Genomic DNA, 11,419 nt, shown 5'->3' on the forward strand with positions numbered 1-11,419 from the left:
ACTCTCCACCATAGTTTATAACCTCTCCAGGCACAGGTAGTTGGTTAGATTTATAGTACTAGTCATGAATCTCCTCCTGTTCAGCAGGCCTTAAGTCCAGTTTGACAGCTTTTGAATACTCCCAAGATATGTGTGCTGCTACGACACAACAGGGATATCGTGTGGGGCTAGTCATTGTAGTGGTTTATAGGCCTTCCAGCTGGATAGGAATAATGAATTTTTTTCTCCTATAACACTTCACATAGATTATTCTGAAACTACAAAAGCTAGTCATCATGCAGAAGGTTTCTAAGTCACTTCCAGTTCTATTACTCCAAGTCCTCTGTCCAAAGTATGTGGCGTCTTCAGTAGTAGAATCTTACCTTTAAATTCTAGGAGGCAAACCATAATGAGAGCTTACTATTAGGCTGGGTTGACAGGTGACCAAGCACCAGGGTTCCATTGTTTCTGTCCCCTCACCCCACCCCCAGTAGCTAGGGTAGCTAGTACCTCTGTGCCTTTGTTTATATGGTATTCGTGCTTGTGCTTGCATATGAACCAGTTTATCAACTGATCCCTTCTCTCACCCTTAAAATTGCTTTTTCTAAATTACAAGCAAATATAACACATAATTAATGCAAGTCCTTTTCAATGAACCATTATTCACGAGTCAGTATCTTCTCTAAATTATTAATATTTCTACCATAGTATTGATATGTTTGAGAAGCATAAAAAATACAATATAAAAGTTATACTTACTGTATCTTCTGGTATCTTCTTATGAGCGAAGACCTTCTATACAGATTAATGAATCAGTACACCAAAAGGAAGTGACAGGGACAGTTGGGATGCTCAAAGAATAGTTTCCCAGACAATAAACCATCTTCTAGCGTCAGCAGAAGCAGTGTAGAGGCATGGAAGGCAAGTCTCTTGCATTCAAGTACTGTCTCCCTTTACCACTTCTATCAATACATTTTTAGTATCATCTTTTATATCATCTGTATGTAACTTTTAAAGCAGAATATGATTGGATACTATACTTTAATTCACAAGCCTTGCTGAGTTTCAAGACCTAGGGAAACTTAGGGTTTTTTTTTTCTCAGTATTTTGGAAAACAAGCCACTTGGGAAATTCCTCTGTCGAGTTGTTTTAACTTGTGTTTACTTCTAAGACTAGTACATGCAGAATTAGCTACAGGGAATGAAAAAAATGAGGTGAAAGTTAAGCCATCTTAATTAATTCTACTAAGGAATCCAACTCAACCGCTAAACTCTTCAGACAACCAAGTTAACATTAACAGTAGGGTACCTTACATCTTACAACAAATGCTCTATCAAACTCTTGAGTCAAACTTATCATATCACATGTAGAAATATTATCTTTCCCTTAGTTTTCATGCCACACAGATGTTTTAAATGTCAACAAAAATAATGGAAAATATTTTGTCAGAGGGAATGAAGGTAAGCATCAAACACATAGTGCTGGTGAAGCTTAGTCTACTTTTTGCGTGTGTAATGTATCATCATCTCCTTCCAGAGGTGGCATTTCTTCAGTTACAGCAGCACTGGTATCATCCTCTGTAGGATAATCCTCATCAATACCTAGACCAAGCTTTATAATCCTATAGATCCTGTTACCACGGGTTTGGAGGTCTTACAGACTGAAGCTGGAAGACAGGAGTGTAGTTTCATACAGCAGGATGACCAGATCCTTCACAGACATGTCATTGTTGTCAGCCTCTGCCTTTTACCTTAAGGTTTCAATAATGGAGCGATAAGGTTATATCTCTAGGTCTTTATTTGCTGCCATGTGACCCATTGTTGAGTTGTCTCTGAAGACTTGATCTTTCATGATTCTCTTCCTGTTTGCTGTCCACCCATATGTATTTGTGACAGTACAGCATGGGGATGTCACCACTCAGTTTGACAAAACCACCTTTTCAACCTTTTCCTCTAAAATATCTTTCATAATTTTGCAAAATTTTTCAAATTTTGTCTCTTTTATTCTTCCTGCTTCTTCTTTCTCTTCATCTTCTGGAAGTTCCAGTCCTTCTTTGGTAACAGATACCAGGTTTTGGCCTCAAATTCCTTCAGCTGTTACACACAATATTCGTCAAAGGGCTCATATAGCAATGCTTTGGGAAATGTTCCACAAAGGCTGAATTAGCAAGCTAGTCCTTGGTCTCACCTGTGATAAAATAGATGTGCTTCTGGTTTACCCTCTTTCTGGTGCAGTGGTCCTTATGAGAAACCACCGCATCCCCAGAAACAGATGCATAGTATTGGAACAGCTTTCAAAGTTTCTTCTGATTTTGGAAGTCTTCATGAATTCTAAGCTTTATATTTTTTGAGAACTGCTCATAAGTTTTTGTACTTCTCTTTATCTTCTGCCAGTTCAGTAAATACTTCTACGCATTTCTTATCCAAATTCTTTCTGATGATTTTTAGAATTTTGCTTTGCTGAAGCATTTCACTGGAAATATTTAGAGGGAGACCCTCAGAATCCACACCCCCTCTAATGAAATTCATATACTCAGGAATTAACTCCTCACAGTTATCCATGATAAAAATTTTGCATACATACAACTTGATGTTGTTCTTTTTCTTTCTGATTTCAAACATATCAAAAGGAGCACATATTGGGACAAAAAGAAGGACTGGAATTCTAATTGTTTTTCAACAGAAAAATGCTTTACTGCCAAATGTTCTTACCAATCACTGGTTAAGCTCTTGTAGAACTCTCCATGTTCTTCATTAGTAATGACATCAGGATTTCTGATCCAAATCAGCTTTGTTTTGTTGAGTTCTTCTTGATTAATGTACTTTTCCTTTCTTTTACCTTTTTTTTCTTCCTGTCATCATCTTTCTCTTCCTCCCCTTCTCCTTCTCCTTCTCATTCTCCTTCACCTTCTTCTCCTTCACCTTCTTCCCCTTCTCCTCCCCTTCCTCCTCCTCCTCCTCCTCCTCCTCTTCCTCCTCCTTCTTCTTCTTCTTTTTCTTCTTCTTCTGAACCAACATCTATTTCAGGCTTGTCATCAGACTTCTTTTCTTCTTTTGCTTTCTCTTCCTTTTCTTCAGCCTCATCATCATTGCTTTCTTATCATTGAGAACATTCGTTCTCCACAAAGAGCATAATGGGATAGCTAATAAACTGAAAATATTTCTTCACAATATCGTTTATTCACATTTCCTCCAAATACTCAGTTTAGTCTTCTTTCAGATGCAAGATAACCTTTTTTCTACAAACCATTGGTTCACCTATGTCAGTTATCACTGTGAAGGATCCCTCAGTTGAGGAGTCCCAGGCATCCTGCTCATCATTATTATGCTCATGATGATAATCATTGGGCTGGAGAGATAGCTCAGCAGTTAAGAGCACCAACTGCTTTTCCCATTGACCTGATTCCCAAGGTCAATTCCCAGCAAGCACATAGTGCCTCACAATCATGATGATAGTCATTTTCTCAGCAACAAAATATGCAGAGTAAAACCCAACACTGAACTGGCCCATCATAGAGACATCTGCTCCAGCCTGCAAAGCCTCCATGAAGGCTTTGGTGCCTGACTTGGCAACAGTGCCAAGGTTATTGATCAAGTCACCCTGGGTCATTCCAATTCCAGTATCCACAATATTGAGAGTTTGATCTTGTTTGTTGGGAATAAGATTAATGTGCAGCTTCTTCTCCGAGTAGAGATTACTATGGTCTGTCAAGCTCTTGTATCTGATTTTATCCAGAGCATCTAATGTATTGGAAATGGGCTCCCTTGGAAAGGTTTCTTTGTTCGAAAAGAAAGTATTGATGGTCAAGGACATTAACTGGGCAATAACTGCTGAAAAGACAAGTCTCAGCTTCCTCTCCCTTCATTGATCAGTCTTGGGTCTGGGTCTCCTCAACCATCTTTGCTGAATGGCCACACATGAAATGTGACTAGATACATTGGACACTGAAACAATACTGATATATTTTTAAGTTAGGAAAAATTATTTTCCAAGAATAAAAAAAGAAAATTTAGTTCTAAAAACCCACCATCAGTTACTATGCTAGTTTGAGTCTTTCTTCTAACTGAATAGAATCATGATTAATAAAGGAAAACTAAATTCTATTCATCTTTGGTGATAGAATAATTTAAAAGTGTCTGAGAGCATTGTGGTTTTTTATTTAACTGTGACTTTACTACTTGTGTGATTGGTAACTAAGGGAGCATCATCATCTGATGCAGAAAGAAGAGAATGTTGATTCATTTCTCAGTTGCCGTTTGTAAATGTTCAGCATTGAAATTCCCTTCACAGAGGAGAGTTGGTCTCTTAAGACTGTATAGTTAAATCCCACTATCAGTCCTTTGTTCCAAAGTTCTCTTGATTTTACAAATCTCATTCATACTTAATGCCTCATCACACCCTCTCTAGCAAAGGACTACGACAAATATTCTCAAACACAGATGGACATGCCCATTGGCCTACAAAGCAGAAAAATGGCCAGGAGGGAACCTCAGTGTGTTTCATCCACAGCAGAGACTAAAGAAGTAAATTTCAAAATTAATACTTTTACCCTTTCATTTTTTAAAAATGTTTTTGTATTTATTTCTTTTGTAATTCTTTATTATTGAGAATTTCATATATATGGACTATAAAATACGATCACATTCATTCTAAGTTCCCTTCTCAACTCCTTCCATAGCAAACAATACAACCCCTCCAACTTTCTTGTCTTCTTTTTAGTTGTTGTCATTGATATAAGTCCAAGCAGTGTGGTCCATGTATGGGGTGCAGGGACATTCACTGAAGAATGGGAAACCTGCCAGTGACCACACACTCAAAGTTGATTCTCACTTCTTTAGCAGTTATCAACTGCCAATACATACTCAGTATGCAGTTCACTGACTTAGAATTGTGTCTAGCTAGATCTTGTACAGGTCTTGTGTAGGTAAGCATAAGTTCTGTGAGTTCTTGTGTTTATGTTATAACCATGCATGACATCATTTCACACTACTCCTCTCCACCCTCCCACTGTTACATCCTTTCCTCTTTTTGCCTCCTATTCTGCCATTTCCTGCAACATGGTAAGGGGAAGGGGAATTAGTGAGGAAAGATGTCTGATTTAGGTCTGCATGTACGCTGAGTTACTGCCAAAACTTTGAGCAGTTTGTACCTTTGCATTAATAGCTCGTGATTAGAAAATGAAACCTTTGTAACTAAGGTTTAAAGCAACCTGTATTTTTGCCTGTAAATATAAGTATTTAGAAGAAATTTAATAATGCAATTATTTGTAGAATAACAATAGAATGTTCTATAACACAAAATGTTGTATGTTCTACTACAAAATCTGAACACTTTATGCTTAACATATCCCAAAGTCTACTATAATTATTCTATGTAATATTTCTCATTGTTCTAATACATACTCATATGCTACTTATTTATTTACTATCTATAGTTAATACAATCCATCCTGTCTTATTTTCTTTAGAGAATTGTATGTTTTTTCAAGTGCCATGGAAAACCCCAGTAATAAATGTGATGACAACACAGAAGAAGGTATGTACTAAGCATAATCCAATAGTTACTCTGTCCCTAACATGCTTCAGGGGTGTATTTTATCTACCAGAATCTTATTACCATGAGTGAGGAATAGGGGAAGGAGTCTTTCCAATGTAGAAATGAAGCCAAGGCCAAGAAGATAAGTATTTGTTTAGGATCTCACAGTTATCCTATTGTGAAACCTAGATGTCTTTGATATCTCACTGACATCATAGTGTATAGAAGACAAGAATCCAGGACTAGAGTTGAAATTCATCTTTTTAAATAGAGAAAAGTGACTAAAGAAGGGTAAGAAATAGAAAAAAAAACCCACAATATTGCTGTAAGTCCTATGTAAATTATTGAATGCATCTGTAATTATTTTATTACATTCCATAATAAATAAAATAATCGATTGTCTTCTTTAGCAACTCTTTCTACAAATATATTAGGTAACTGTATATATTTAATTGTATAGTATTCTAAACAGTAGAATTTTAAAAATTGCTCTTGTATGTAGCATTCCAGGGGCTGGAGCAACAGCTAAATGATTAGGAAGAACAACAATATCAACCAACCAGAACTCCCAGGGGCTAAACCACCAACCAAAGAGTACATATGGAGTGACCCATGGCTCCAGCCACATATGTAGCAAAGGATAGACTTGTTGGGCATCAATGGGAAGAGAGGCCCTTGGTCCTATGAAGGCTTGATGTCCCAGTGTAGGAAAATGCCAGGGTGGGGAGGTGGGAATGAGTTGGTGGGTGAGGGAGCACCCTCATAGAAGCAGGGGGAGGGTGGATGGGATAGAGGCGTGCCTGGAAGGGAAACCAAGAAAGAGGATAACATTTGAAATGAAAATAAAGAAAATATCCAAAAAATGTAAAGAAAAAAAGGCAAATAAAAATCCAAAGTAATTGTAAATTTTATAAAGTTACATTCTTATCTTTATTGTTTAAAATAAAGATGTTTTAACAATAGTGAATAAAAAGAGGACTTACAGTCTTGGAGAGGACCTAGGTTCAGGTATCTCAACCTACATGCCAGCTAAGAACCATCTGCAACTCTAAATTCAGAAGATTTGACAATTTTTCTGACTGCTTATGAACGCTTGCATGCATGTGGTGCACCACGTCTATACTCAGGCACACACATACACATACAATGCTTTAAGAATAGCAGTGCTCCACAAAATTATATCAATATGTACATAAGTATTTATTATATATACATGTATATATATATATATATATATATGAGTGATACATTATGTCTTGTACATTAGACCTTCTGAGTAAAGCAAGAATATTTCTAAGTGAAAATTAAACTATGGCTCTCTAGTACGTGTGATATCTTTTCTCAGGGGATGTCTGTTTTAATTCTACCTCTTCTACTTATAACATTTCATTCAAGTTGAAATGTTTATTTACTTCTCAATTCTATGCTTAAATATTATAAGATATGAATGATATAAATAAATGATACATTATTAGGTGTATGTTTCAAGTTAAGAGAATATTTGATAAAATTTAATTCTCACCATTAATCAAGCATCATCAATCATCTGACTGCCAGAGATTATGATGAAGTGCTTTCAAGTAACTAAGTTACCCAAGGTCTGCACATATCTATGTCAGACAGAGTCCTAGACCAGAAAAGAGAAGTGTACACATACTCCTACCCTATCCATAACCCAGAAACTACCTGAAATTGCTAACCACTTATGAAGTAAAAATTAGTATTCTCCAAGGACCCCAAACCCAGAAATAGATGGCCAGAAGAATGCAAATTCAAAGAAATCTTTGGAGGCTGTCAGGGATCTTTGTCTTATAATGATGTCAGGGCAGTGTTTCCAATCCTGTCCTGTGAGTATGTGTTATGAGTCTGGTTTTGTGGTTTTACAGGATCCTGTTCTGTGTCTATATCCACTTAGCACATTGTTTCTTGTTTGTTTTGCCTTATTCTGATTTGTGTGGTTTTCTTTGTTTTATTTTATTTTATTGTTGCCCATTAGATGCCTATTCTTTCTTTTTTTTAAAAAAACAAACAAACAAACAAACAAACAAAAAACAAAACAGAAAAGTTGTGGATCCATACCGATACCGTGTCTCCATAAAAAATGAGAGGCAAGGTTGGGAGAAACTGGGAGGAGTAGCAGGAAGGGAACCATAAGAATATATTGTGTTAAAAACTATTTTCAATAAAAAGTGAATATGTATGTATATAAACAGCGCACACACATACACACACACATTTGTAATAACAGCTAATGAGAAAAGAGGCCATGAATTTTAAGAAAAGGGAGAGGCTTTATTAAAGGTGCAAAGAAAGAAATAAGGGAGAAATGCAGTAATTATATTATGATATAAAAAGAATATTTTTGGGTTTTTTTTTGTTAGATATTTTCTTTATTTACATGTCATAAGATTTCTCCTTTCCCAGTTTCCCCTCCAAAAACAAACAAACAAACAAAAACAAGAACAAACCCCCGTTGCCTCCCCTCTTCCCATGCTTGTCACCCCACCCTCTCCCACTTATTGGCCCTGGCATTCCCCTACACTGGGGCTCAGAACCTTCACAGGGCCAAGGGCCTCTCCTCCCATTGATGATCGACTTTGCAATCCTCTACTATACATATGCAGCCAGAACAATCAGTCCCACCATGTATAGTCTTTAGTTGGTGGTTGAGTCCCTGGGAGCTCTGAGGGTACTAGTTAGTTCATATTGTTGTTCGTCCTAAGGGGCTGCAAACCCTTCAGCTCCTTTGGTCCTTTCTCTAACTCCTTCATTGGGGACCCTGTACTCAGTCCAACGGATGGCTGTGAGCTTCTACCTCTGTATTAGTCAGGTAGTGTCAGAGCCTCTCAGGATATAGCTAGATTAGGCTAGCTTGTCCTTCCTTCAGTCTCTGCTCCATAGTTAGTCTCTGCAACTCCTTCCATGGGTATTTTGTTTCCTGTTTTAAGAAGGAATGAAATGTCCACATTTTGGTCTTCCTTCTTCTTGAGTTTCTTGTGGTTTGTGGGTTGTTCTTCCTGTATTCAGAACTTCTGGGCTAATAACCATTTATCAGAGAGTGCATACCATGTGTGTTCTTTTGTGATTGGGTTATTTCACTCAGGATGATATTCTCCAGATCCATCCATTTCCCTAAGAATTTCATAAATTCATTGTTTTTTAACAGCTGAGTAGTACTCCATTGTGTAGATGTACCACATTTTCTGTATCCATTCCTCTGTTGAGGGACATCTGGGTTGTTTCCAGTTTCTAGCTATTATAAATAAGTCTTCTGTGAACATGGTGGAGCACATGTCCTTATTACATGTAGGAGCATCTTCTGGGTATATGCCCAGGAGTGGTATAGCTGGGTCTTCTGGTAGTACTATGTCCAATTTCCGGAGGAACCACCAAACTGATTTCCAGAGTGGTTGTACCAGCTTGCAATCCCACCAGCAATGAAGTAGTGTTCCTCTTTCTCTACAACATCTCTAGCATCTGCTGTCACCTGAGTTTTTTAACCTAGCCAATCTGACTGGTGTGGGAGATCTTTCCATCTTCTGAGATCTTCTTCAATTTTCTTCTTCAGAGGCTTGAATTTCTTTTTTTTTTTTAAAAAAAAAAATATGGAACGCTTCACGAATTGGCATGTCATTTTTGCACAGGGGCCATGCTAATCTTCTCTGTATCGTTCCAATTTTAGTATATGTACTGCCAAAGCGAGCACTTGAATTTCTTGTCAAACAGATCTCTTACTTGCTTAGTTAGAGTTACACCAAGGTATTTTATATTATTTGCAACTATTGTGAAGGGTGTTGTTTCCCTAATTTCTTTCTCAGCCTGTTTATCCTTTGTGTAGAGGAAGGCCTCTGATTTGCTTGAGTTAATTTTATATCCAGCTACTTTGCTGAAGTTGTTTATCAGGTTTAGGAGCTCTCTGGTGGAATTTTTGGGGTCACTTAAGTATACTATCATATCATCAGCAAATAGTGATAATTTGACTTTTTCCTTTCTAATTCATATCCCTTTGATCTACTTTTGTTGTCTAATTGCTCTGGCTAGTACTTCAAGTACAATATTGAATATGTAGGGAGAGAGTGGGCAGCTTTGTCTAGCCCCTGATTTTAGTGGAATTGCTTCAAGTTTCTCTCCATTTAGTTTGATGTTGGCTACTGGTTTTCTGTATATTGCTTTTACTATGCTTAAGTATGGGCCTTGAATTCCTGATCTTTCCAGTACTTTTATCATGAAGCAATGTTGGATTTTGTCAAATGATTTCTCAGTATCTAATGAGATGATCATATGGTTTTCTTCTTTGAATTTGTTTATGTAGTGAATTACATTGATGGATTTCTATATATTGAACCATGCCTGCATCCCTGGGATGAAGCCTACTTGATCATGGTGGATGATCATTTTGATGTGTTCTTTGATTTGGTTTGCAAGAATTTTATTGAATATTTTTGCATCAATATTCATAAGGGAAATTGGTCTGAAGTTTTCTTTCTACGTTAGGTCTTTGTGTGGTTTAGGTATAAGAGTAATTGTGGCTTCATAGAATGAATTGGGTAGAGTGCCTTCAGTTTCTATTTTGTGGAACAGTTTGAAGAGTATTGAAATTAGGTCTTCTTTGAAGGTTTGATAAAACTCTGCACTAAACCCATCTGGTCCTGGTCTTTTTTTGGTTGGGAGACTATTAATGATTATTTCTATTTCATGAGCAGATATGGGACTGTTTGGATCATTGATCTGATCTTGATTTAACTTTGATAACTGGTATCTGTCTAGAAAATTGTCCATTTCACCCAGGTTTTCCAGTTTAAATAGAATATTTTTAAAGGGTGAAGAAAATCTGGAGAAGGGAAGCTAAATGTGGGCACAGATAATTATCTCGCATCTACTCCATCACTCACTGATGCCAGGGAGTATGTGAAATATAATGTCTGGTAACACAGCTATTTTGGAAGAAAGAGAATATAAGAATTTTACATATTGAAGAGTATGGTAGTAGCCTTAGAATGATGGCAAAAAATTAAAGAAATTTTATTGTAGACTTGAAGTAATGGTGTAATTTTATGTCTTCATTTTAATGGGCAAATGAATATTGAAATAGTTATATGCTACTATGCTGTGTCCATTATTACCACATTGACATATTTAGAAATATGACATGATCATATGGTACTGCATCACGTTACTCATAAATAGCAATCACTCCATTCTGGAATTATTGTGTGTATCATTTATATGACAGTGATCCCATGTAAGACAGTGTCTTCACAATGCCTTTTAGAAGTAAAATCTTGGAAGATTCTTCAGTATCCATAACTCTAGTTGTGACATATTAAAACTCTACATCATTTACATATTTTATATCAAAATATTATAAATTAATCATAATACATAGATATATAGTTTATATATGTATATATACTAATATAATATTTACTATATAATAACATTTAGCAGTGTTTTTTATTACATGTATGTATATATGTGTGTGGGTTTGTATTTTGTGTATATTATGTATCTACTATTTTATTGTTTTAAAATTTTCAGAAAATTAATTTAATTATATGACCAAAAATCAACATACAACTGAAAACATTGTTGAAGAAGAATAGGTCTACTGTATATATACATTGTTTGTGTATGTATATGCATATACATACCACAATCTTTTGCTCAGATAGAAACCATGATGGAGAGGCAAAAAAATCTATTACACAAAAATGAAAAGTTCTATATGGTTTCAACTTTTAATAGGATGAGACCACATTATTCATTGTGGTCAAAATTCTGCAAATGGATATAAAACATCTGAAATATTTGGGATTAGATATTGAAATTCTCAATCAAGGTAAGAAAGAAGATTGATCTTTTCTCCCTTTTTGAAAATAATTCTGTAAAGGCATTATGTTGACAT

At 36.1% G+C, this 11,419-nt stretch overlaps 1 non-coding gene and 1 pseudogene across 1 annotated transcript; both read right to left on the reverse strand.

The window, feature by feature from the left end:
- Positions 1–1,470: 1,470 nt before the first annotated feature.
- On the reverse strand, positions 1,471–3,877 carry LOC116071355 (annotated as a pseudogene).
- Positions 3,878–9,113: 5,236 nt separating this feature from the next.
- On the reverse strand, positions 9,114–9,220 carry LOC116071589. The gene has a single exon (XR_004111002.1). It is a non-coding gene; the product is annotated as a U6 spliceosomal RNA (small nuclear RNA).
- Positions 9,221–11,419: the final 2,199 nt, after the last annotated feature.

The sequence above is a fragment of the Mastomys coucha genome, unplaced genomic scaffold (genome assembly GCF_008632895.1).
Source record: "Mastomys coucha isolate ucsf_1 unplaced genomic scaffold, UCSF_Mcou_1 pScaffold22, whole genome shotgun sequence".
In the NCBI taxonomy this organism is placed as follows: Eukaryota; Metazoa; Chordata; class Mammalia; order Rodentia; family Muridae; genus Mastomys; species Mastomys coucha.